Here is a 27,990-nt window from a genome sequence, read left to right on the forward strand (position 1 = left end):
TCAGACTATCTTGAATTTAAAACTAGCTTCTACTCTATCTTACTACTGTGACCCTAAAAAGTCACTTAAACTCAGTGAGCCTCAGTTTCCTCATTCAGAGAGATAAAACAGTGCTGGATTATCATAAGGATTAAATGAGATAAGGTATTTAAAATAGGTGGCATATAATAAATAATCATGGAATACGTTCATGAATTCTTTATGATGGGTCCTAAGTACTACTATGCAATGTTTGAAGACCTCAACGACTATGACACTTAATATGGTTGGTGCTTTCAAAGACTTAATGAATGGGGGCCAGGCAGGATGGCTCATGCCTGTTAATGCCAACACTCTGGGAGACTGAGGCAGGCAGATTGCTTATACTTAGGAGTTCAAGACCAGCCTGAGCAAGAGTGAGAGCCCCTTCTCTACTAAAATAGAAAGCTGCTTGAGCCCAGGAGTTTGAGGTTGCTGTGAGTTATGATGCCAGAACACTTTAGCTTGGGGCAACAGAATGAGATTCTCTCTCTCAAAAAAAGAAAAAAAGAAAAAAGAATGGCACATTGTACCCTCATCTAAATAAGCATCTGACCTTTGTTGAGCCCTTGCCATGTTCCAGACACTGTGCTAAGCTGTGAAATATATTATCTTGTCTAATTCCCATAACCGCCCCATGTGATAATATTGTAACTCTTCATTTATAGATGGGAAAATAGAAGCACTGTCAAGGTTAGGAAGTTAATTCAAATTCATTTACCTAGTAAGGGTTAGATTTGGGATTCAAACCCAGCAGGCCTAGTTCCAATTGTATACACAACACAAAAGCAAAATCAGCTTTTCCAAGGCATTACATAGTTCTGATTGAGTTATTAAGGGCAGCCACAGGAACAACAAACAATCTGGTTACTGAGATCATCGCTAGGCTGGAATCAGCTGGGTCACTTGACTGCCTCCATGGCAGCATCCCATGTCCCCTTCCTCCCAATTTTTCCTTCAGGGAGTGGCTTAGGCCCAGGGAGAATCTAGCTCAATAAGTGCTAATTAATAGTGTTACCATGAGGAAAAACGCAGAAGGAAGCTCAGTCTGTAAGGCAAAGACTCGAAAGTAATGTGTTCTATTAAAAAGCTTTCTCATGAGTTACTAATGAATGTCAAGAAGCTGGTATTTCCTTATTCGATCAGGTCATCTGTTAAGGATTGATTGAATTCACACATTTGCCAATTTACTGAAAATAACTCCAAGTGTCATTAAATGAATTTCCACAGAGCCCAATTTCAATCTGCCCTATCTCTTTGTAGCCATTATTTTCTGGGGTCCTGTGGGGAATGCTCTTTCTCTCCAATAGATCTAATAGAATCAGGAAGATATTTTGTTTGTGTGAATGTCCTTAACTAAGTTGCCTATTGCTTTGGGGGTTATTTTGTGTGTGACATTTGTGGTATTGTGGTAGGCCTTAGAAACAGTTCTCTTTTTAGTGATAAGCCTGTATGGTCTTTGGGTGCTATCTCTGCGTGGGACCATTTTTATAGGTGAAAAAAAGTCACCTTGTAATAAGGTGTCTTTTGGAATTTTAACAATAAAATTGCATTAAATAGATAGGTCCAAGGTCTAGGTTATGCAAAATTTTAGGTTAAAATCGATATGCTTTAATGAGATGTTGTTGTATTGGGGATTGGTGTGCTGGCAAATGAATTAACTGTAGTGACCTGTAAACTGTCACTCAAGGCAATTAGACAAAGCGTTTGTTTCCATTTGTGTCATTCATGCCTCCAGTAGGCTTCTGCTTGGTTATTGGTATGATCGTTACATAGTGATATAATTTGCTTTGGTTACTTTTAATCAAATCTAGATTTCCAGGAAAAATGAAACTTTTCCTTGTAGTGTATTTTGAAAATAAGTTAGTTGCTTTTTCAGGGTTACCCAGTCCACATAATTCTTAGCTATGGGGTACCCGTACTTGGTGGTCTTGTGAGTGTGACTATTGTTTCGTACAGGGCCTGTGCATAGTGAAATTCAGCCAAGGACTCTTGATACAGATGTGTTGATGGAAGAGCCACAAGAGACATTAATGTATCCTTCAAGGAGAAGCCCTATGTGATAGCATAGAGAACAACATATAAAATGATTCTGGATATATATAGGGAAAAATATCTAGTGTCTTTCAATTTTCCTGGGAGTTAATAGAGTTAATACCTCACCAGTAGCCAAAAAAATGCAAACTACCTCTTCATGGGTATATTAGTCTGCTAGAGTTGTCATACTAAGATACCACAGATTGGGTGGCTCAAACGATAGAAACTTATTTCCTTATAGGTCTGGAGGCTGAAAATCTGAGATAAAGCTATAAGCAGGGTAGGTCTCTTAGGGCCCCTCTCCTTGGCTGTAGTAGCTTCCTTCTGACTGTGTCTTACGTGGCCTTTTCTCTGTGTGTGCACATTCTGATGTCACTTCCTCTTCTTATCAGGGCCCAGTCATATTGGCTGAGGGTGCTACTCTTATGACCTCGCTTCAACTTAATTACCTTTTTCAAGATCCTATCTCTAAATACAGTCACATTCTGAGATTAGGTCTTCAACATATGAATTTGAGAAGGGGGGTAAACAACTTAGTCCATAATGAGATACATTTTTTTATTAATCATAATGGTCAAAAAAAGGTTGTATCACATGCTGAAAAGGTTAGAGAAATGAGCTTTCTAGTTAACTACTGATAAAACTGTGAATGGCCATAATTTTCCATGGGGGGAAGAGGAGTAATCTCACAATATCAATTAAAGTAAAATATATGTATTTATATATGTGTATATATATATATTGTTTTGACAAAGTTACTGTTCTTAGGGAAATTTATTTTATGGTAATAAAGACAGTAATTGACAATATACCTATATCTATGTTTTTTTTTTGTGTGTGGAGACAGAGTCTCACTTTATGGCCCTCGGTAGAGTGCCGTGGCCTCACACAGCTCACAGCAACCTCCAACTCCTGGGCTTAAGCGATTCTCTTGCCTCAGCCTCCCGAGTAGCTGGGACTACAGGCACCCGCCACAACGCCCGGCTATTTTTTGGTTGCAGTTTGGCCGGGGGCCGGGTTTGAACCCGCCACCCTCGGTATATGGGGCCGGCGCCCTGCTCACTGAGCCACAGGTGCCACCCTCTATGTTTTAATATTAGAAGAAAATGACAGAAAACAACCCATCCTGAAGCTCAGTGAACTACAGGGAGTGGAATAAATTGCAATATATTCATTGTATGGAATAGTCTACAGTTTTAAAAGGAATGACATAGAGCTATACCTAGAGACCTGGATAGACATCCTTTATTTATTAGAATATGAGAAAGAAATTTGCACAATAAGATATGACAGGCACCGTCTTTACAATGAATAAGTTTACTAAGCAAGATCGTCCCATGATATGTATGTTTTAATGGTCAATGAGTAGCAGTATTCCTTACCTCAAGGTGGCAGTAGGAGTGAAAGTTATTTTTTTCTATTTTTTTCTTTTATGTGTATTCATCAGTTAAAATTTTAAAAGATATAAACACTTTAGCAGCCGTATTTTAGAAAAAAAATGGTTATCATTCTCATTGTGAATAATACGTTTCATCTTAGGTCACTTGCAATTTTTCACACTCTATTCCAGTGTCATACACTCCCTTGGCGTATGAATAGTTTTGTCCCTGTTTGCTGTCTTTTATTTTGACCTTCATAGGGGAGAGGACTGGTCTGATTCATTGTTTATCCACTTTACCCTGTTTCTATAGACGTTATAGCCCCTAGTAGGTACTTAGCAACTATTTTAATGGCTCAGTAAAGGTTAAAAGTCCTTGGGAGTGGGCAGCGCCTGTGGCTCAAGGAGTAGGGCACCGGTCCCATATGTCGGAGGTGGCAGGTTCAAACCCAGCCCCGGCCAAAAAAAACACACACACAAAAAAAGTCCTTGGGAGTAATTGCTAACTACCTTCTTCTAGAAAGCGAGGTTTTTCTTTTTTGTAGAAGATTGAGCCTGAAAAGAAATATGAAGTATATCTTCTTCAGAAAATCCCAAAACTATGTGTCCCAAAATGCTAGTTTCATTTGTTGTTGATCAGCATTACTTGATTAAAAACTACTTCTCTTGTTAAATGTTTTTGGCAAAGACTAAATATAATAAGTATTCATTAAGTATTTCTACTGCTTTTACTTCAGTAGAGTATGACTTTTGAATTTTCACATTGACCATATAGAATAAGATGTTTGATAAACATTTTTCTTTTTTTTCTTTAACCACAGAGCACTTTTCTGAGCCTCTCACAGGACTACTTTCCAAAGTAGCTCTTTGGAAATGCTACTCCAGTTTTAAATGTTCTAGTTTTATAAAGGAAGACACCAAGGTCTGATGAAGACTCATTGAAAGCATACTCTGGTTTTGGCTAGAGTGCTGATAGTAAGAAAAGACATGAAAAGGGAACTTCTAATGACAAACTTTGCCAACTTTGTAATTTTGCCATGGCTGAGCATACAAGTAAGTGATAATTTAGAGAAGTCAGAGAATTACACAAATGTTTTACTCTTTCAAACCAGTTTATGTTGTTCTTTTCATTTATTGATAAACATGAGGCAACCAGTAGCTGACAGCTGTCTTGATCAAAGAGGGTATCATTTTCCATTGTCTAAAGGTCATAATATATACATTCCATCTTTTGACTTTGCTCATTATCTTAGTTTCAAAGTTGATTATGTCATTGAACAAGCTCACCATAGGTTTGTTTTTATTCTTAATCATTATCCAGGCCTCAGTGCTGACCTGAGGAATGTGGTGGAAGTGGTGGCATGTGATTTCTGAGGCTGGGCTTTGGTGTTTTGGACCAATCATTTTGGGGAAGCTCCCAACTCTGTTACAAGGACAGATAAGTAGCCATAGGAGAGGTCATGTAGGGAGGAGCTGAAGCCTCCATTCAACAGCCCCACCAACTTCTTGGGTATGTGAGTGAATCATGTGGGAAGCAGGTTCTGTCTCCCAATTAAGCTTCAAACAGCTGTAGCTGTGCTGTCACCCCACTGCAATGACATGAGGAGCCTCAAGACTGAACCACACAGCCTAGTTTCTTCCTTGATCCATGGACACTGTAGAAATAATAAATTATTGCTATTATTTTAAGCCACTAAGCTTTGTAGTAATTTGTTAGGCAGCGATAGATAGCCAACATAGGTATGGTTTTCTCCTTTTACACATGATGATATAAACGCATATGAACTTGTCTGAGATCTCCTACACAGTAAGTTGTGGTGCTAGAATTTGAATTCAGGCCTTTGAAACTCCTGGGCTTTTTTTTTAATTTACCTGTCATGCTATTCTTAATTACTTATGACTGAAATATGTTGCTCAACTATTCCTAAGGCTCTTCTTATAGAGCAAAGGATAGTTTTGCACCTTAATTGTCTTCCTATCTCCCAGATGTTAGAGTCTTTATTTAAAATATCATTCATTTATTATGTATTAAATATTTATAAGGTATTTTCACTTCTGGAGATACACAAATAAGGGTACTTGCACTCAAGAATCTTATAGTTCAGTGATCTATGTCTTGTAACAAAACTCCTATTTCAAAGCCTTCCATCATTACATACACCCGTGTTTTTCAACCTTCTTTTTTTATCTCACGGCACACTTGAACCTATAAATTTCCATGGTGCACTTAAATTATTTTGATAAAAAATAGTAAATAAAAAAGGAATACACTTACTGTGCTTTGAACGCATTTTGAAAATAATTAATGAGTTTTTAAAAGTTTCACGGCACACTTAATATCCTCTCATGGCACACCAGTTGAAAATCACTGACATACACGTATGTGTACACATTCTCTCTACATGAAACAGATTGCTACAATCTTTATTCTTTTTTACTTCATTGTTGTTATATGACTAACAGCCTCTTCTGTTACACCTTAAAAAATTCCTGATAAGATATTTAAATGACAGGAAATATGGCTATTCTACCTTGAAGTTAAAAGATCTTCACTTAGTTCACATTTTGTTTTATTGTAGTTGTATCCTAAATCTTTATGATAATTTTATTATTTGGCATAGGGACTATTTGCATAGTTATTAGCATATAACCTAGTATAACAGTTTTCATGATTTTCACTGGTGCAGTTGATCTAAATGCAATGGTGAGTGAAAGTGGATTGCAGCAGATAATTTAGAAAGTGAATTTTGAAAAGCAGAGATGTGATATTGTTTTCACAGATGATCTCTCAGTGTGTATATTATTGGAGAACTCATGTGTTCAACCTTGTATCTGAATATCCTCTTTTATGAATTTCTGAAGCCAAGAATTGCTACCTTTTTTCTCTATAGGTTTGAATGTTAGAATTATCAACATGGTATAGGGTATTGATTAAAGCTTTTAACAATTTACAAATTTTGGTTTTCAAATAATGTATCTTATCTGATTCTGGAGTCTTTGAAGACTGAACCTAATAACATCTTGAGATATATAAAGTAGACTATTAGAAACAGTCGAATTTGTAGTCACAGAACATGGATCTGAGTCAAGATTGTCACTGAGCTTTGATGCCCTGAAGCTAGATAAATTCCTTTGGGCTTCAGTTCTGGTTTCCTCACCTGTAAAGTGGAGAAAATAACAATGGCAGTGTCTATCTTCTGGGTGATCATATCTTCATTAGGAGGATGTTATAGAAAATATTCTTACAGCTATTTTATTAAGTTAAATGTGTTCCTGTTTTTAAGAAATTTTAACTATCCAAGCTGTATACAGCTGTGATTTTTCAGCAGCTAGCTTAGTGCCCAGCAAATGCCCACAAATTCCATAATAGATAGCTATTATGGTTACAAACATAAAAGTTCCAATGATAGACCTTAAAGCTCTCTCTTAAAGTTAAAAAATGCCAAGCTTCATGTTAATTACTGTTGTCCAGATTTCCCATCAATTGTTCATTTGGATTATCCTTGCTGTGAATAACTGGCCAGACATATTTCTCAAAAGAAATCAGTCCCTAGGAAGATGAGTAAGTAACAACTTCTCAAATAAAGATATTTCCAAATATAAGTAAGTATTTCACTATAATCTGTCTTTTATCTTATCTCTAACTCTTTCTCTTATTTTTGGTATTTTCCCTGGCATACTTAAGCTTGCCTGAAGAGGTAATACAGTCTGATATTTCTGTCTCTTTTAAAAATAATGTTTGTAGTTTTTATTTTTTATTAGAGACAAAACTACCAAACAATTGTGCTTAAGAATACAATTTCATGACAGGGTGTGTTTCTAAACCACAGGAAGTAACTTCTATCAGTTAAACCCAGACAAGAAGAGAGAATGATGGATATAAGGAATTCATTGTTATCAGAAAAGGTGGTTTAAGCAATCAGGCATGGTTGTGAATGGGAGAGTATGTAGGCCTCTTGCATTGTCTATCAGCACCAATCCAACGCAGTAGTGTCAGGAGCTTCTGCAATGCACAGGAGAATGCATTGTAATGCACTAGCCATTACATAATGATTGCAGGCACACCTTTACAAATGTTCTGGGATAAATGAAGCTTAAGTTACACAAATGGAATCATATAGCTAGCTCTTCTGTGGGCGCACCATTTTCATTAATATCTCTTCAGGAAGGTTTAATAGTGAGATGCAGTTCACCAATGTTTTATGTCATTATTAACCAATATATTTATCTTTCCCTTGGGTTTATAGGAAATATTAGGAAGCTTTGTATGTAAGTAGATATCCATGGGAGAAACCTGCTATAGTATTTGATTATTTTTTCTTGTTTTCTGAGTATAATAAAGAAGAATTCTAACAAGGAAGTCTTAACAATGCCTGAGATACCTGTGCAGTACCTAGGGTGGTTCTGGAGCCCAACCTCATGCCTTCATATTAGAATCTAGGCTCACCACTGCCTAACTCTATGAAGTAGTTATGAATAATCAGGAACACAGAATCAACATAAGTCCTAGGGAATAGGAAGTACACTTTCTCTAATCATAGGTGAATATAGAGACCAGAAGATCAAAGAAAAGTCACTGTACAGTGTGAGGCAGGTAGATGAGTTGGCTGCAGGGAGCTAGGCACACCCAGCTCCTGGCCTGGAACTGTGGAGCGGTAGTGGTATGTGAAGGGTTGCTGGCTCTCTGTGGGTACTGAGTCAGTGAGATTTCAGTGAAGCATCTCACTGTAGGCTTGAAGTTACTATTGGGCACCAATCAGGAGGAAGACCTGGATGCTGGCGTGGATGTGGAGAGAAGGGAACACTTTTACACTGCTGGTGGGAATGCAAACTAGTACAACCTTTCTGGAAGGAAGTATGGAGAATCCTCAAAGCACTCAAGCTAGACCTCCCATTTGATCCTGCAATCCCATTACTGGGCATCTACCCAGAAGGAAAGAAATCCTTTTATCATAAGGACACTTGTACTAGACTGTTTATTGCAGCTCAATTTACAGTCGCCAAAATGTGGAAACAGCCTAAATGCCCACCAACCCAGGAATGGATTAACAAGCTGTGGTATATGTATACCATGGAATACTATTCAGCCATTAAAAAAAATGGAGACTTTACATCCTTCGTATTAACCTGGATGGACGTGGAAGATATTATTCTTAGTAAAGCATCACAAGAATGGAGAAGCATGAATCCTATGTACTCAATTTTGATATGAGGACAATTAATGACAATTATGGTTATGGGGGGGGAACAGAAAGAGGGAAGGAGGGAGGTGGGTGGGGCCTTGGTGTGTGTCACACTTTATGGGGGCAAGACATGATTGCAAGAGGGACTTTACCTAACAATTGCAATCAGTGTAACCTGGCTTATTGTACCCTCAATGAATCCCCAACAATAAAAAAAAAAAAAAAGATTGTAATAAAAGTAAAAACAAATACTTTGCATTCCTCCCAACCAAAAGGGACCTCCAAAGTAAAATGGTAGTTGATTTATGTTGCCGTCCAAATTATAGCTAGTATCTCTTGTGAACAACTCCAACCAGAAGCCTCACCTAGAATTCTGGGAAACATAGCTCCAGGATACCTAAAGTGACACAGCACAAAACCAACATTCTATGTGATCTTAGGTAAATTAGCTAAACTCATCTATTAGAGGGGAGAGGGAACATAATGATAACAACAGTATTTATGCTGTAGCATAAGGGATTAAATGATGTACTTTACGTAAAACACTTTTCACAAGGCCTATGCATGCTAAGAGCTCAAAACTGTAAATGACTTATCTTCACATCTATTATACATTTTCTTGTCAATGGCGGCATATACCCTCTCATGACTGCTCCATTAATCTATGTTTATTTTTGTTCTTTAGATTTTGTTTTTGATGTTTAAACAAACATTTAAGGATAGAATATTTTGCGTTCTAAGGCTGCTGTAGAAAGGGTTGACCCACAGGTATAGAAGTGGATTATTCACACTTGAAAAGATAATTCTCTATTCTCTAATATAGTGGTTCCTAGAGAATGAGACGTGATCTTTAACCTGCAGCGAAGGACACTGGTCTACCCTCTGACGTCTGCCTGTTGCCTTGCACAAAAGAATGAGTGTTCGCATGGTACAATCTGCTCCATGCATAGTTACTCCACACAATGTCTGCTTTCTGCTCTTCTGGGGTATATTCATGCTGCTAATGATCTGTCTTCCCTCCTGTGCCCAGTATGAGGGGGTTGTTGGCTCATTGCTCTTTGTAGCTGCTTCCAGTTTTGTTGGTGTGATTAGTCCAGTTTGCTCAGCTCTCCAGGGATGGTTTCTACTTAAACTTATTTCAGATACTCCTTCTACTAGAGGTGGATTTGACAGGGATTGCAGGTAGTGTCCTTAGGAAGTCAGAGTGTTAACACTAAGCCTTCCACAAAGCAGAACTCTGGGGCAGTGATGACCCTGCAGGGTTTGGACCTACTCATGCAGTGGTTCTTGTGGTTGTCTTATCCAATCTGAATTGTCTCCGACAGTTATAAAAGAAGACATCTGAAGGGACATCACAGTTATACTGGTGAAAATTAGTGTCAAACTGTTGAAAGTAAGAATTTGAAGCCCTGGAACCCCAGGGGGCTCCCATGGATGCTCTGTGTCATTTGCTTTGTTAAGAAAGGTGCAGCGTGTAGGTGAACCAAGAAACAGGGCATCCTATAACTGGTCTTCTTGTTCAAAGATTTCATTCCTAATTTTTCAATTATATACCACAGCCAGAAACGTGAAGTAAAACCTCCTTTGAGAGGATGTTGTGGTTCATCTTCTCCCCAAAGTCACTTTGATTATTATACTTTGTCGCTCTTCCAATCTCTATCCCTCCCACCTCCTTTCCAATCTGAGTTGATTGAATTCTAACTTACTTTGTATTTGTTCAGTTATTTATGAAGCACACTGTGTCTTTTCAGGCCTGCTTATATAATTTCACATAATGTCTAATACTCTAACTGTAATTCACTACCGTGCAAAAACTAGCTCAATTGGTTAACTGAATTGTAATCTACACTAGTGTAAGGATTATAGCTTCTTATGTCAGCTGTTTTCCAATCTACTTTACTCTCAGATCTCTAGTTCCATAGATCAAGTATATTATGACTGGCTTCAGTGTAAGGACCACAGCTTCATATGTCAACTGTATTGAAATCCACAGCAGTGGAAGGACTAGAGCCTCATAGCCCACTAGAGCTATGCACCATCTATAGCTCTATACCTCTAGTAAATTACGGTAATAGCTATGCACAAGGAATATGCTTAATTGATTGATGAACTGATAATTCTTGAACATCAGTAACTTTCTCAATAAATCAGCTTGTCTATGCAAAGTCTGCAGTAGTAGGAGATTATCTATGGAGCTCTGCTACTAGGTGAACAAGTTTAGGCTCCAGAAATCTGAAGCCTAAAGTTGCTATTGAAATTGTTACTATCACTAGGCCTATTGAGAGACAACTTTATAAGAGATTCAAACTCTGAATGTGGAATTGCAGAAGGTAAAATTATAATGACAGCAATAAAAAAATTCCAACACAGTTGATAATTAAAATCCTTTTTTCACTCTACCTTGAAAAATATATTCATTCACTAGGTCTTATTTTAGTTAGCAGACTTAAGGCAGCATCTGTGATTGCTCACAATCAGCCCTGTATTGTTTAATTTGGAACTTCAGTTCTTATTGAACTTAGATGTTAAATTGAAGGTAGATGTGTTTACCTGATCCTCAACACGTGGATATAACATAAAAAAACTTTATCGATCAATTGGATATTTCTGGAACCAGCTGTACACACAATGCTACATAACTGAACATTTGGAAACATCTGGCTAATTGGTAGAATATCCTTTTAAGCATATAAACATTTGGTATCACACTGTTTTGATGAACATTGAAAACAAGATTTGAGGCTTGGAAAAATCATCCTCAGTTAATAGTTCTAAGGATATGAATCAAGATGGTCTATGCGACAACTGAAAAGCTTTAAAAGTAAAAATAATAATAATTTGTCCTTACTCAAAGCCAGACTTCAAGCTCTTTAAAATATTTCTAGAAAAACAAAAGATTCCTCTTATAATGGACTAACCTCAGAGGGGTTTTCTCTCCTCTGCTCCAGGTTTCTCATCAGTTAGAGTGAAAAATGTGTTTGGAGAATTACATTCATTTAGAGGGAATACACTACTGCCGATTAATAAAGCACAGAACTGATGTCTCTTTGCTTCCAAACTCTTTCTCTTCCTTTGCTGTTAGGGGTGTGAGCCTTTCTTGGTCATCCAGACTTTAATGTCCATGTCAACTTTAATTTCGTCCGCTTCATTGCCATTAGTTTTCAATCAATGGGCAGGAGTTTTCTCCTGACTCAACCTTGGAGACATTTATCTTAGCCATCATTTCTCCCTCCCACTGAATCTTCAAAGGAGGTGTTCAATTTCTTTTTAATTCTATTCTAAATTTAAATAATCTATCTGCTTTTTTGCAAAATAAAATTAAGCAAAAGGGCAAAAAGTAAAATTGAACATTTCTTCACTAATCTCCTGGGCCAACTATTCTAATTTGTAGCAATGATTGTTTTCTTATTTTACATGCCCATGTAATTATATACACCTTAAAATTATCTGTACTTTTATCAATCAATATCATATATCCATTAGTTAATAAAATATTAACATATTTATATAGCAATCTGTATCAGCTAACAGCGTGTTAAGCACTATTCATCAATTTTCTTATGAAATCTCTGTAAAGGGTATACAGTAATCTTATCATCCTTATAGTACAATCTAATAGGTGGTTGAATCAGATTTCTGACGTTGACTATTTAATTCCATAGCTTTGAACTCAAAGGGTATTTTCTGTTGTTTTTAAATAAATCCAATATGCTCCTAATACACATTTTTTGTAACTTCTGTATGTTTACTTAAGAAGATATTAAAGATACTTGTTCTTATGTCAAAATACCTCATTCTTTATTTTTTTCCTTAGGGTGTTCTTGACCAGAAAATGACCAGATACCCCAAGGAAAACGTGAAACAAAGTTTACTGAAGAAGAGAAAGATAGGTTTACAGAGTAGGAGGGTTTACAGAGCAAGACACATTCACCATAGACAGCTAATGGGCCTCCACTGTCAGGACCCAAAAGGCCAAAATACCTCATGCCTTTAAATAACCACATAGTACATTGTTGTACAGCTGAATCATTATGTAGTTACTTAATGTTTGTCATTGTTTCTTCAGTCCCTTGTCATTGTTTCTTCAGTGGAAGATCAGATGAAGTAGTTCATTGGTTTGCATTCATTGATGGTGTTTTATTGCAAATATGTATCTTTTTAAAATGCTGGAATTACACTCAGGGCAGTGAGATGATCACAGTATGAGAGGCACCTGGAAACTGAAACTGCCTAACAGAACAGCAGGTTCAGGACACCCATTTTATGCTCATTTCTCTCTGTGTGAGAAGCCTTTACAGGTGAATATGCATAAGATAAATGCACCTATAATTTGGCTCCAGCGTCAAAAAAGAGGAGGAAGCCAGTGGAGGGAGAGAAAGGAGGAGTCAAGCAGGGAGAAGCAGAGCCCCTTAAAGCGGCTCAGATCTGGACCACTCCCCCCTTCTGCTTCCAGCCATGGCTATCCTTCCAGTAAGCCCTCCTTGCTTGAGACAACCCAAACTGGGCTGTCATCATTGCAACTTAACTTATCCAGACTGGCAGTGAAATGGTGAAGATACTGTTCCTTGATTTTTTCCGAAGATTGTCTTGTATCCACGAAAGTGCTGATGGATGGTCAGCAGAGCACCTGTAGAAAATGTTCTTCATCAGCTGCTTCCCATAGAAATTATATGTTAGCATTTCTAGACCTGTTATTTTAGCAAAGAAAGCAGAAGGCAACACAAGAAGAGAACAGAGAATTAGTGTTTGGCAAAGTGGTACCATCTCCCATATGTTGCTTGTACATAATGTTTCCAGTGGGTTTTATAGGCTTCCAAAGCTACCTTTGAAAGTAGTTCACACCAATTTTAGTATTTGTGCCGTAGATAGATTACGTTTTGTGTCCCTTTTTGCATACCATGGCAGGCCAGTTTTGGCTGTGAAATGAAATGCTTTCACTATAATCTTTCCCATGGAAAGCAAATGCATAATTTCCAATTCTCAGATGATAGTCAGCTTTGACTAAGTCTTACTCCCTCCTCTTTGTGCAAAGCTTGTCCAGTGAACATTTTGGAATTTAATCAGCAGACAGTAGTGGAGGATTAGCTTAGAAAAATAGCCCTCTCTAACACATCTGCTCTTCAGACCAACACTATCTACTGCAAGGAAACATCAGACTTCAAAAGAGAAAACAGGAAAGCTGCCAAGAAAAGGACAGCAAATCTGGACTGCCTTTTGCAACATCTGTTGTGCGCAGACAAACTGCCCGGTGGTGTGCAGCCTGGATCACATTGATCAACTCCAGTGCCAGCTCCTGACAAAGGGGAAATTGGTTTCCAGGTCTACTGGGCTGGTGCCGAGAAGAACACTGAAAATTCATCAAACAGAGGAAGGCAAATAGTTTTGGATGTGCTTGGCAATAAAAGAAATCTGTGGGAAAACCTCAGCTTTCATTCCCCTTTTCTGAGGACTCTGGTCTTATGTCCTGTGCTGAAAATGTTTTTCTTCATGTGTTGAAAGCTCAGATTGGGAAACACACATGCACACACGCTCACTCAGTTGTGTACTAAGAACCCTAACTGGCACATGCTGCTTTATTATTAAATAATTAAAAAGAAAAGGAGCCTCCTCTCTGAGGTGCTTCACTGTAGATACATGTTGTCGACTGTAACAGCCTCTTTGTTACGGTCTCTCTTTCCTCCAATCTAATAATTTCTGTTTCCCATGAATGTGCTTGTTCCCTCTTGCCTAATATGAAAGCCTACTCATCTTTTCTCCTCACTGTTCAGAGCCATCACACAGCTTATCATCTGCATTCAGACGGATTCCATTGATGACTCTGGCTAGGATAGTTTTGTTTGTGAAACCAGAATCCAGAAGTGTCTCTAAAATGGGGTGTGATCAATGACTAAGGAAGCCAGGCTTGATCAAGGGACAAATTCAAATGTATGTACATGATTTCTAATAAGAAACCTCATCAGAGAAACAGGTAATGCCAGGAAACGTGTGTTGATAAGCAACAGCAGTAAGAATCACCACGTGCCAGCTCCCTGGTGGTTTGTCAGGTTCTCTCATCAGTTTCCAGGAATTGCCATGAGGAAGGAGTTGGTATGATCTTTTCCCTGGCTCAGGGACATTATGTAATCTTCCCCAAAGTAATTTACACTTTAACTGTAAAATTTGTCTGACTCCAAGCTTAAGGACTTTCCAATATAGTCTACTGCTTATGAAGACTGCTATTAATCGTTCATTCGGTAAGTAGAGAGTTACTGTTTGCCTATTTTTTGCCAGGCATTTGTTCAGCACTGTAGACACAACAATGAAAAATAAATAAAGAAAAAAAAAAAAAAAAGGACAAAATTCTTACCCTCATGGGGCTTGTATTTTGTTGCCAGAGTTAGAAACACCCTGAGAGGGTCTCATGCCTATAATCCCAGCACTTTGGGAGGCCAAGGTGGGAGGATCACTTGAGGCTAGGAGTTTGAGACCAGCCTGGGCAACATAGACCCCATTCCTAAAAAAAAAAAACAAAAAAAAACTGTGGCGTCTGTGGTTCAAAGGGTAGGGTGCCAGTCCCATATGCCAGAGGTTGCAGGTTCAAACCCAGACCTGGCCAAAAAACAACAACAGCAACAACAACAACAAAAAAAACCCCACAAAACTATTAAGTGAGCATGATGGCATGCATCTGTAATCCCAGCTACTCAGGACTGAGGCAGGAGGATTACTTGAGCGCAGGAGTTGGAGTCTTCAGTGAGCTATGATGACACCACTGCACTCCAGCAAGGGAGAGAGAGAGAAAGAGAGACTGACTGACAAAGGAAAAAAGTGTCCCTGAGAAGGAATCTAATCTAACCCAGGTGGGGAACTAATCATACAGATTTTCTCCTACACGGTGCAAGCACGTTGTCCAAGTGGTTAGAACATGTTCCCCAAATCTGGGTTATAGCAGCACCCTGCCATTTCCTGGTGGTAGTCTCGATTTATCCCTCTGTACTACAGGGTCAATATAATAGTACTTTTCCCATAGGATTTTTTTTTCTTTTATAATTTATATATTTTTTTTCTCAGTCTTTTTTTTTTTTTAATTGTTTGGTATTCATTGAGGGTACAAAGAATTAGGTTACATTGATTGTGGTTGTTAAAGTCCCTCTTATAATTGTGTCCTGTCCCCAAGAGGTGTGCCTACACCATGACCCCCATCCCTCTCCTTCCTCCCCCTCCCCAGTAACTCATTCCCCCAACCCCCACTTGTATTAGATCATCTATTGCCTTCATATTAGAATAGAGTACATTGGATTCTTCTCCATTATTGTGATGCTTTATTAATAAGAATGTGTTCCACTTCCATCCAGGTTACTACAAAAGATGGAAAGTCTCCATCTTTTTTAATGGCTGAATAGTATTCCATGGTATACATACCCCACAGCTTGTTAATCCATTCCTGGGTTGGTGGGCATTTAGATTATTTCCATATTTTGGCAATTGTAAATTGAGCTGTGTCCTTATGGTAAAAGATTTTTTTTTTTTTTTTCTGTATAGATGCCTAGCAATGGGATTACCGTATCAAATGGCAGGTCTAAGAGTTCTTCAGGGATTCTCCATATTTCTTTCCAAAAAGGTTGTATGAGTTTACAGTCCCACCAGCAGTGTAAAAGTGTTTCCTTCTCTCCACATCCATGCTAGTATTTGCAGCTTTGAGACTTTGTGATGTGGGCCATTCTCACTGGAGTTAGGTGATATCCCAAGGTGGTTTTAATTTGCATTTCTCTGATAATTAGGGAGGAGAGGATGAGCATTTTTGCATATGTTTGTTAGCCATTCGTCTGTCTTTGTCAGAGAAAGTTCTGCTCATATCTCTTGCCCAGAGGTATCTGGAACTGTTTTCTCTTTTTCTGTTGATTGAGTTCTCTGTAGATTCTAGTTATCAACCCTTTGTCAGATTCATACTCTGCAAATATCTTTTCCCATTCTGAAGGTTGTTTTGTTTTGCTTTACTTGTTGTGTCCTTAGCTGTGCAGAAGCTTTTTGGCTTAATTAAGTCCCATTTGTTAATTTTTCTTGTTGTTGTGATGGCCGCTGAAGTCTTTGTCGTAAAATCTTTCCTCAGTCCAACATCATCAAGAGTTTTTCCCACACATTCTTCTAAGATTTGTATTGTTTCTTGTCTTACACTTAAGTCTCTTATCCACCTTGAGTCAATTTTTGTAAGAGGTGAGAGGTAAGGTCAAGTTTCAGTCTTTTACATGTAGTTATCCAGTTCTCCCAGCACTATTTTTTGAATAGGGATTCTTTTCCCCACTGTATACTTTTGTTTGGTTTATCAAAGATCAGATGGCAAGTAGAGAATAGTTACATCTCTTGGTTTTCTATTCTGTTCCATATGTCCATGTCTCTATTTTTGTGCCAATACCATGCTGTTTTGATTACTGTGGACTTAGAATATAGCCTGAAGTCTTGTAGGGTGATGCCTCCACTTTGTTTTTATTGCTAAGATTAGCCTTAGTTATACAGGTTTTTTTTTTTTTTTTTTTTTTTTTTTTCTGGTTCCATACAAAACAAAGTACTGTTTTTCCAGTTTTTCAAAATATGATGTTGGGGCCAATGTGGTGGTTCATGTCTGTAATCCCAGCACTCTGGGAGGCCTAGGTGGGTGCATAGCCTGAGCTCACGAGTTGGAGACCATAGCCAGGCATTGCGGCAGGCACCTGTAATCACAGCTACTTGGGAGGCTGAGGCAGGAGAATCACTTGAGCCCAGGAGTCTGAGGTTGCTGTGAGCTATGAAGCCATGACACTCTACCAAGGGTGACAAAGTAAAACTCTGTCTCAAAAAAAAAAAAAAAAAAATTATGTTGACATTTTAATGGGGATTGCATTGAGTCTGTAGATTGTTTTGGGTAGAATAGACATTTTGACAATGTTGATTCTTCCCAGCAAAGAACATGGTATGTTTTTCCATTTGTTAGTGTCTTCTGCAATTTCTTTTCTTAGGGTTTCATAATTCTCTTTGAAAATATTTTTCACCTCTTTTGTTAGGTGTATTCCTAAGTATTTCATTTTCATTTGAAGAGAATTTTGTTCTTGATTTTCTTCTCAACTTGGCTGCTATTGGCATATGCAAAGGCTACTGATTTGCAGACATTGATTTTATACCCTGAGATGTTACTATATTTCTTGATCACTTCCAGGAGTCTAGGGGTTGAGCCTCTGGAGTTTTCTAATCATAAGATCATATCATCAGCAAATAGGTAGAGTTTGACCTCCTCTGCCCCCATTTGGATGGCCTTTATATCTTTCTCTTGCCTGATTGCATTGGTTAGAACTTCCAGTTTTTGGCTGGGGCTGGGTTTTTCTTTTTTTTGGTATTTAAATTTCATAACATCCTTTATTTTTTAATTTTTTTATTATTAAATTATAGCTGTGTACATTAATGCGATCATGGGGCACCATACAGTGGTTTTATAAACAGTTTGACACATTTTCATCACACTGGTTAACATAGCCTTCCTGGCATTTTCTTAGTTATTGCGTTAAGACATTTGTATTCTACATTTACTAAGTTTCACATGTACCCTTGTAAGATGCACCACAGGTATAATCCCACCAATCACCCTCCCAAAACTGCAACCCCCCCCCAAACAAACAAACAAAAACTCTTGGAGAAAGAAAGGTTGAATTAACAGAAACCTTGGAATTGTAGCATTATTAAGGTTTCTCCTTAAATTGAGGGATATTCTACAAAACAACTGATTACAGTTCATTACAACTGACCTGTTGTAATCGTTAATGTTTGTGTCATGAAAGAAAGAGAAAGACAAAGGAACTGTTCCAGATTAAAAGGGACTGCAGAAACCTGAAAAAAAAGAACTTCCAGAACTATGCTGAATAATACTGGTGATAGAGAACATCCTTGTTTGATTCCAATTCTAAGTGGAAAAGCTTTCAGTTTTACATCATTCAGTATGATGTTAGCTGTGGGTTTGTAATAGATGGCTTCAATCAGCTTAAGAAATGTGCCACCTATGCCTATTTTCTTAAGTGTTATTAGAAAGGATGCTGAATTTTATCAAATGCTTTTTCTACATCTATTAAAAGGATCATACGATCTTTGCTTTTGCTTCCATTGGTATGGTGTATTACATTTATGGATTTGCATATGTTAAACTAACCTTGCCTCCCTTGGATGAAGCCCATTTGATTGTGATGCATAATTTTTTAAATGAGTAGCTGCAATCTATTAGCTAATATTTGCTGAGTATTTTTGCATCAATATTGAAGTTTGTGTATAGTTTTCCTCTTTGGTTGGGTCCTTTCCTGGTTTTGGAATCAAGGTGATTTTTGCTTCATAGAACGTGTTGGGGAAGGTTCCATCCTTCTCAATGTTTTGATGTAATTTTTTCAGTATAAGTACAGGCTCATCTTTGAAGTTGTGATAGAATTCTGATGTGAAGCCATCTGATCCTAGGCTTTTTGTTGTTGTTGTTGGAAGATTTTTTTATTGTTTCTGCAATCTTAGTGCTTGATATCAGTCTGTTCAAAAGATCTATTTCTTCCTGGTTAAATCTAGGAAGATGGTGTGATTCAAGGTATTGGTCCATTTCCTCCACATTGTCAAATTTCTGGGCATAAAGTTTTTGATAGAGAATAATTTTTTTTAAGACTGGAAGTGACGGAGAGACAAGATGGCGGACTGAAGCCAGCTTTCAACAAAGGCTCCCGTCCAGAAGGAGAGTTAAGGGACAGGAATTTAGTAAGTATCCTGGTGGACTTGAGCCTCACCAAGAGAGAAGGCTGAAGAACGCACATCAACACCGCTGAGGCAAGTTGTGATCACAAGGACGCAAACAAAAGGTACAAAATCCACCACCAAGCGGACGGGAGTCCCCCTCCCCCATGAGACCGGCTCTGTAGCCCCACAATTGAACAAGTGGGCAGAAATTAAAGCCCCTCCCACTACACTCCACGGGAGAGACCTTCTAAAAACTGGACCTACCTCCCCTACTGGGGTGCCGTGGCGTTCTCCTGACGGACATAGGGCTGAATAAAACTTTGGGAATCCTTTGCCGGCAACCCTGAATCCCCGGCGCTCCCCTCCCGCCCACTGAGGTCTGGAGGCCTGTCCCCCAGGACTTCGGATCCTTGGGTGATTTCTCAAGGGGAGTGGACAGTCCCCGAGTTGCGTCTGGTCAGCATTGACTCTGAGGCGCGCCGAGTGAGGAGAGGGCACCGGGCTGAGGGGGAGTCACGCCTCGCGGCACTTCCCTGCGGTGCAGCTCCCCGGGCATAGGGGGCCCAAGACTGAATCAGACTCTGGCCTCCCCGCTGAGAGCTGAGAACCCCTACTCTCACTCGGGGTCTGAGGGCCTATCCCCCAGGAGTTCGGCTCCTTGGGTGATTTCTCGAGGGGAGTGCACAGTGCCTGAGCTGCGTCAGGTCAGCGCTGACTCTGGGATACGTGAGCGAGGAGAGGGCACTCCGCTGAGGGGAAATCAAGCCTTGGCGGCACTTCCCTGCAGTGCAGTGCAGGAGCCCTCCCCGGGCACAAGACTGAATAAGACTCTGGCCTCCCCGCTGAGAGCTGAGAGCCCCTACTCTCACTCGGGGTCTGAGGGCCTATCCCTCCGGAGTTCGGCTCCTTGGGTGATTTCTCCAGGGGAGTGCACAGTGCCTGAGCTGCGTCAGGTCAGCGCTGACTCTGGGATACGTGAGAGAGGAGAGGGCACTCCGCTGAGGGGAAATCAAGCCTTGGCGGCACTTCCCTGCGGTGCAGTGCAGGAGCCCTCCCCGGACCGTAGTATTGCGTGAAACTGAATGAAACTCTAGCTTCCCCCCGCCCCACTCCCAATCCGGGTCTGGGCGCCCATCCCCCAAGAGTTCTGATTCTTGGGGGATCTCTTAAGGGGTGTGGACCCAGCACAAACTGCGGCCGCTCAGTGCTGACTCTGGGGCGCGGGACAGAGGAGAAAAGGGTCGCCTGAGTGCCCACACCAGAGCAGCAGTTCCCTGGAGGTAGATCAACAGCCGTTTTTTCTTTAACGGCAGAACGCTCACTTCTGGATATTCTGAGGCCACACCCCCTGTCTCCCTGGGCAACCAGAGGAGGCCACCTGTGTCACGACTCACAAACCCAGAAGCCTCCAGGGCGGGGCCGACCCAGAGAGGTGTTCAGACGCAATTCTCCAGCAGCAAAGACGTTTGAACTCAAAACAGCCCGTCTCCTGTAGGCGACGACAGGAACAGAGACAGAACCTCACAAAGTTGTCTGTTCTGTTCTGTTCTGTTAGCAGCATCCATCAGGGACGGGGCTAAGCCTGAGTGAACACCTCCTTCCCATCACCTGCATCAAACACTCAAAGATGTCAGGCCCCATCTCCTCCTGCTAGATAGCGGCAGTCTGCGGGGGCCTGGCAGACTTCCTCGCGATTCAGGCAGGTGCAAACCCCTGGAGTGTCTGTTCACTGCAGGCAACTGGGTTAGCCATCTGCAGAGATACCAGTGACTGGGTCCGACGGAGGGGCAAAGTGGGGAAGGAGACGTTAACCTTCCCAGACTGCTCTGTTTGCGGGGTGGCTCCTCCTGACTCCACACTGCACTGGAGTGAGCTGTCTCAGAGGAGTCACCAGGCCCCTGTGATCCAGTTCCCAGAGACCTCTTGAACCCTTCCACCTGAGACAAGTGCCGATTGAGACAGTTGATTCGGACCTTTTGAACTGGGCTAATAGACTGAGGACTTTTCAGGTGGTGCCCTGGGTGTGCGATTGTAGGAAGGTTTGATTCTCCTTTTCCAACTGGGGCCAGAGGTGGGCAGGCGGGGTGACTTAATTGCTGATTTTTCCACACAGCTGAGACTTCAAGCCAGAGTAGAAGTTGCAATAGGATAGAACAGAAACCAGCTGAAAACAAGACAGAACCACTTTGCTCCACCACACCAGACAGGGCCCCAGTTTCTCAGGCCACAACACTGTACGGGCCCTCGATAAAACCCCAGGGGAAAAACCAAAGGGAGTAAACCATGGGGCGGAATCAGCGGAAAAACTCTGGTAACATGAATAACCAGAATAGATCAACCCCCCCAAGAAAAGATACGGCACATGTGATTGAAGATCCCATTCATAAACAACTGGCTGAGATGTCAGAAGTTGAATTCAGAATTTGGTTTGCAGACAAGATTAATAAAATGGAATTAGGAATTCGTGGAGAAATTCAAAAACTGTCTCAAGAATTTAACGAATTTAAAGACAAAACCACCAAAGACTTAGACACACTGAAACAAGAACTTACAGCCCTCAAAGATATGAAAAATACAGTAGAATCCCTCAGTAACAGAATGGAGCAAGCAGAAGAAAGGATTTCTGACATTGAAGATAAAGTCTTCGAACGCTCCCAATCTCTCAAAGAGGAAGAGAAATGGAGAGCAAAAACGGATCACTCACTCAGAGAGCTCTCAGATAATTCGAAAAAACATAACATAAGGGTTATAGGAATTTCGGAGGCTGATGACGTGGCAGCCAAGGGCACAGAGGCCCTTCTACATGAAATTATGAAAGAAAATTTTCCAGACATGCCTAGAGAATCTGAAATTCAGATAGCAGACAGCTTCAGAACCCCAGCACGATTCAACCCCAAAAAGCCATCTCCCAGACATATCATAATTAGCTTCACTAAAGTTAACATGAAGGAGAAGATTCTCAAAGCAGCCCGGCGAAAGAAAACTATAACGTACAAAGGTAAGAATATTAGAATAACTGCAGATCTCTCTGCTGAAACTTTTCAAGCAAGAAGAGGCTGGTCATCAACTTTTAATCTCCTAAAGCAAAAAAACTTTCAACCCAGGATCTTGTATCCAGCTAAACTGAGTTTCATCTATGATGGAGAAACTAAATACTTCAATGACATTCATATGTTGAAAAAATTTGCCATAAGTAAACCAGCTCTTCAGGATGTTCTCAGACCTATCCTCCACAATGACCAACCCAATCCTATACCACAAAAGTAAACTCACTCAGAAACTTCGGATCAAACTCCAACTTCCACACTGGCGAAAGGATTAAAAATGTCCACTGGACCTTTGAAAAACTCGATACCCAAAATTCCACCAGACTTATCCTTACTCTCCATCAATGTGAATGGCTTAAACTGTCCTCTAAAGAGGCATAGGTTAGCTGACTGGATACAAAAACTCAAGCCAGATATTTGTTGCATACAAGAGTCACATCTCAACCTAAAAGACAAATACAGACTCAGGGTGAAAGGATGGTCATCCATATTTCAGGCAAATGGTAATCAGAAAAAAGCAGGTGTTGCAATTTTATTTGCAGATACAGTAGGCTTTAAACCATCAAAGGTAAGGAAGGACAAGAATGGTCACTTCATATTTGTTAAGGGTAATACTCAATATGACGAGATCTCAATTATTAATATCTATGCACCCAACCAGAATGCACCTCAATTTATAAGAGAAACTCTAACAGACATGAGTAACTTGATTTCCTCCAGCTCCATAATCGTTGGAGATTTCAACACTCCCTTGGCAGTGTTGGATCGATCCTCCAGAAAGAAGCTGAGCAAAGAAATCTTAGATTTAAACCTAACCATCCAATATTTAGATTTAGCAGACATCTACAGAACATTTCATCCCAACAAAACTGAATACACATACTTCTCATCAGCCCACGGAACTTACTCCAAAATTGATCACATTTTAGGTCACAAGTCTAACCTCAGTAAATTTAAAGGAATAGAAATTATTCCGTGCATCTTCTCGGACCATCATGGAATAAAACTTGAATTGAGTAACAACAGGAATCTGCATACCCATACAAAAACATGGAAGTTAAATAACCTTATGCTGAATGATAGCTGGGTCAGAGATGAGATTAAGAAAGAAATCACCAATTTTTTGGAACAAAATGACAATGAAGACACAAGCTATCAGAACCTCTGGGACACCGCAAAGGCAGTTCTAAGAGGGAAATTTATAGCACTGCAAGCCTTCCTCAAGAGAACGGAAAGAGAGGAAGTTAACAACTTAATGGGACATCTCACGCAACTGGAAAAGGAAGAACATTCCAACCCCAAACCCAGTAGAAGAAAAGAAATAACCAAAATTAGAGCAGAATTAAATGAAATTGAAAACAAAAGAATAATACAACAGATCAATAAATCAAAAAGCTGGTTTTTTGAAAAGGTCAATAAAATAGATAAACCTCTGGCCAACCTAATCAGGAAAAAAAGAGTAAAATCTCTAATATCATCAATCAGAAACAACAAAGACAAAATAACCACAGACTCATCAGAAATCCAAAAAATCCTTAATGAATATTACAAGAAACTTTATTCTCAGAAATATGAAAATCTGAAGGAAATAGACCGATACTTGGAAGCACGCCACCTTCCAAGACTTAACCAGAATCAAGTGGAAATGTTGAACAGACCCATATCAAGTTCAGAAATAGCATCAACTATACAAAACCTCCCTAAAAAGAAAAGCCCAGGACCAGATGGTTTCACGTCAGAATTCTACCAAACCTTTAAAGAGGAATTAGTACCTATATTACTCAACCTGTTCCAAAATGTAGAAAAAGAAGGAAGACTACCCAACACGTTCTATGAAGCAAATATCACCCTGATCCCCAAACCAGGAAAAGACCCAACAAGAAAAGAAAATTATAGACCAATATCACTAATGAATATAGATGCAAAAATATTCAACAAGATCCTAACAAACAGAATCCAGCAACACATCAAACAAATTATACATCATGACCAAGTTGGTTTTATCCCAGGGTCTCAAGGCTGGTTCAATATACGTAAATCTATAAATGTAATTCAGCACATAAACAAATTAAAAAACAAAGACCATATGATTCTCTCAATTGATGCAGAAAAAGCTTTTGATAATATCCAGCATCCTTCATGATCAGAACACTCAAGAAAATTGGTCTAGAAGGGACTTTTCTTAAACTGATAGAGGCTATCTACAGCAAACCCACAGCCAATATCATATTGAATGGAGTTAAATTGGAATCATTTCCACTCAGATCAGGAACCAGACAAGGCTGCCCATTGTCTCCATTGCTTTTCAACATTGTAATGGAAGTTTTAGCCACCGCAATTAGGGAAGAAAAGGCGATCAAGGGTATCCATATAGGGTCAGAAGAGATCAAACTCTCGCTCTTCGCAGATGATATGATTGTGTATCTGGAAAACACTAGGGACTCTACTACAAAACTCCTAGAAGTGATCAAGGAATACAGCAGCGTCTCAGGTTACAAAATCAACATTCATAAATCGGTAGCCTTTATATACACCAACAACAGTCAAATTGAAAAAGCAGTTAAGGACTCTATCCCATTCACAGTAGTGCCAAAGAAGATGAAATATTTGGGAATTTACCTAACAAAAAACGTGAAAGATCTCTATAAAGAGAACTATGAAACTCTAAGAAAAAAAATAGCTGAAAATGTTAACAAATGGAAAAACATACCATGCTCATGGCTAGGAAGAATCAACATTATCAAAATGTCCATACTACCCAAAGCAATATATACTTTCAACGCACTCCCTATTAAAGCTCCACTGTCATATTTTAAAGATCTTGAAAAAGCATTACTTCGTTTTATATGGAATCAGAAAAAACCTCGAATAGCCAAGACATTACTCAGAAATAAAAACAAAACAGGAGGAATCACACTACCAGACCTCAGACTTTACTACAAATCGATAGTGATCAAAACAGCATGGTATTGGCACAAAAACAGAGAAGTAGATGTCTGGAATAGAATAGAGAACCAAGAGATGAATCCAGCTACTTACCGCTATTTGATTTTTGACAAGCCAATTAAAAACATTCAGTGGGGAAAAGATTCCCTATTTAACAAATGGTGCTGGGTGAACTGGCTGGCAACCTGCAGAAGACTGAAATTAGACCCACACCTTTCACCATTAACTAAGATAGACTCTCATTGGATTAAAGATTTAAACTTAAGACATGAAACTATAAAAATACTAGAGGAGAATGCAGGGAAAACCCTTGAAGAAATTGGTCTGGGTGAGTATTTCATGAGGAGAACCCCCCGGGCAATTGAAGCAGCTTCAAAAATACACTACTGGGACTTGATCAAACTAAAAAGCTTCTGCACAGCTAAGAACACAGTAAGCAGAGCAAGCAGACAGCCCTCAGAATGGGAGAAGATATTTGCAGGGTATAACTCTGACAAAGGTTTAATAACCAGAATCCACAGAGAACTCAAACGCATCAGCAAGAAAAAAACAAGGGATCCCATCGCAGGCTGGGCAAGGGATTTGAAGAGAAACTTCTCTGAAGAAGACAGGCGCACGGCCTTCAGACATATGAAAAAATGCTCATCATCTTTAATCATCAGAGAAATGCAAATCAAAACTACTTTGAGATATCATCTAACTCCAATGAGACTAGCCTATATCACAAAATCTCAAGACCAGAGATGTTGGCGTGGATGCGGAGAAAAGGGAACACTTCTGCACTGCTGGTGGGAATGCAAATTAATACATTCCTTTTGGAGGGATATATGGAGAACACTCAGAGATCTAAAAATAGATCTGCCATTCAATCCTGTAATTCCTCTGCTGGGCATATACCCAGAAGACCAAAAATCACAACATAACAAAGATATTTGTACCAGAATGTTTATTGCAGCCCAATTCATAATTGCTAAGTCATGGAAAAAGCCGAAGTGCCCATCGATCCACGAATGGATTAATAAATTGTGGTATATGTATACCATGGAATACTATGCAGCCTTAAAGAAAGATGGAGACTTTACCTCTTTCATGTTTACATGGATGGAGCTGGAACATATTCTTCTTAGTAAAGTATCCCAAGAATGGAAGAAAAAATATCCAATGTACACAGCCCTACTATGAAACTAATTTGGGACTCTCACATGAAAGCTATAACCCAGCTACAACTTAACAATAGGGGGAAGTGGGAAAGGGGGGGGTGGGTAGAGGGAGGGGAATCGGTGGGATCACACCTGTGGTGCATATTACAGGGGTATTTGCGAAACTTGGTAAATGTAGAATATAAATGTTTTGGCACAGTAACTGAGATAACGCCGGAAAGGCTATGTTGACCACTGGGATAAAAATGTGTCAAATGGTTTATGAAGTGAGTGTATGATGCCCCATAATCATATCATTGTATACACTTATGATTTAATAAAAAAATTATAAAAAAAAAAAAAAAAAAAAGACTGGAAGTGACAATGCATAGGAGTTACTTAATATAATATCTTTCACAGCACTGAGCTAAAAAATTTTTTTCCTCTTCTTTATTATTATTTTTTTATTTCAAAATATGACAGGAGTACAAATGTTTTAGCTATATGAATTGCTTTTGTGCAATTTGAATCAAAGTTTTAAGTGTGCTCATCACCTAGATTGTATGTTGCACCTGTTAAGTGTGAATTTACCCCTCCTCTCCTCCCTCTCCCACTTGGTTGATTTCCATTGAGTTTACTGCCACACATTTACATGAATGTTGATGAATTAGTTCCAATTTAATAGTGAGTCCATGTGGTGTTTGTGTTTCTATTCTTGTGATACTTCACGTAGGAGAATGGTCTCCAGGTCCACCCAGGTTGTTACAAACAGTACTATGTAGTAGTTCATCTTTTTATTTAAGGCTGAGTCACAGTTATGGAGTGATGGTGATGATGATGGTAAAGAGAGGAACTAGATAATTATTATAAAATAAAGAGGGCAACATTTTAACTCAGAAAGAATAAAAAGACCTAACACAAAACATACAAGTCTTAATTTCAGAACTAAAGGCTCTTTCAGCTTTCTTTTGTTTTCTGAACTGATTCAACACGATGGCCAGTTAATCTGAAGTTTTCAAGGATAGTGACCACAGTTGCTCCTTCCTTGGCATCATCCCTACACGTCTTTGGCCAGTTATGTAACTTCTGGAGATGCACAGGGATAATATGGAGTTGAGGCGAGGTTCCTGGATCAGTTGGGCTAGAGAACTGGCATTCACCAGCAGAAGCAGAGGAGACATTTCTTCCCCTGATTCATTGTCCTTTGTTCCTGGGAAGAAGGTGAATCATACCTATGAGAGAGCAAGACAAACAATCAGAGAGTGGCAAGGGGGGAAGGAAGACATTGTAATTTACAACTGAGTTTCAGCTGTGATCTAGAGAAGGTTTAGAACTTTGCCTCCAGGGTTAAGCATAACTGTAAGTTTTCAGATGGACTTGTTGAGGAGTCTAACTTCAGAAGCCTGAGTTGGTTTAACACTCTGCTGACTGGTTTATCTCTCAGAACCCACCGATTGTCATTTAGATCAATGCAATCTGGGAGCTTCCACACTTGTTAATTAATAAATCCTTAGGTGTTAGAGATGGGAGAA

The sequence above is a fragment of the Nycticebus coucang genome, chromosome 17, assembly GCF_027406575.1.
Source record: "Nycticebus coucang isolate mNycCou1 chromosome 17, mNycCou1.pri, whole genome shotgun sequence".
In the NCBI taxonomy this organism is placed as follows: domain Eukaryota; kingdom Metazoa; phylum Chordata; class Mammalia; order Primates; family Lorisidae; genus Nycticebus; species Nycticebus coucang.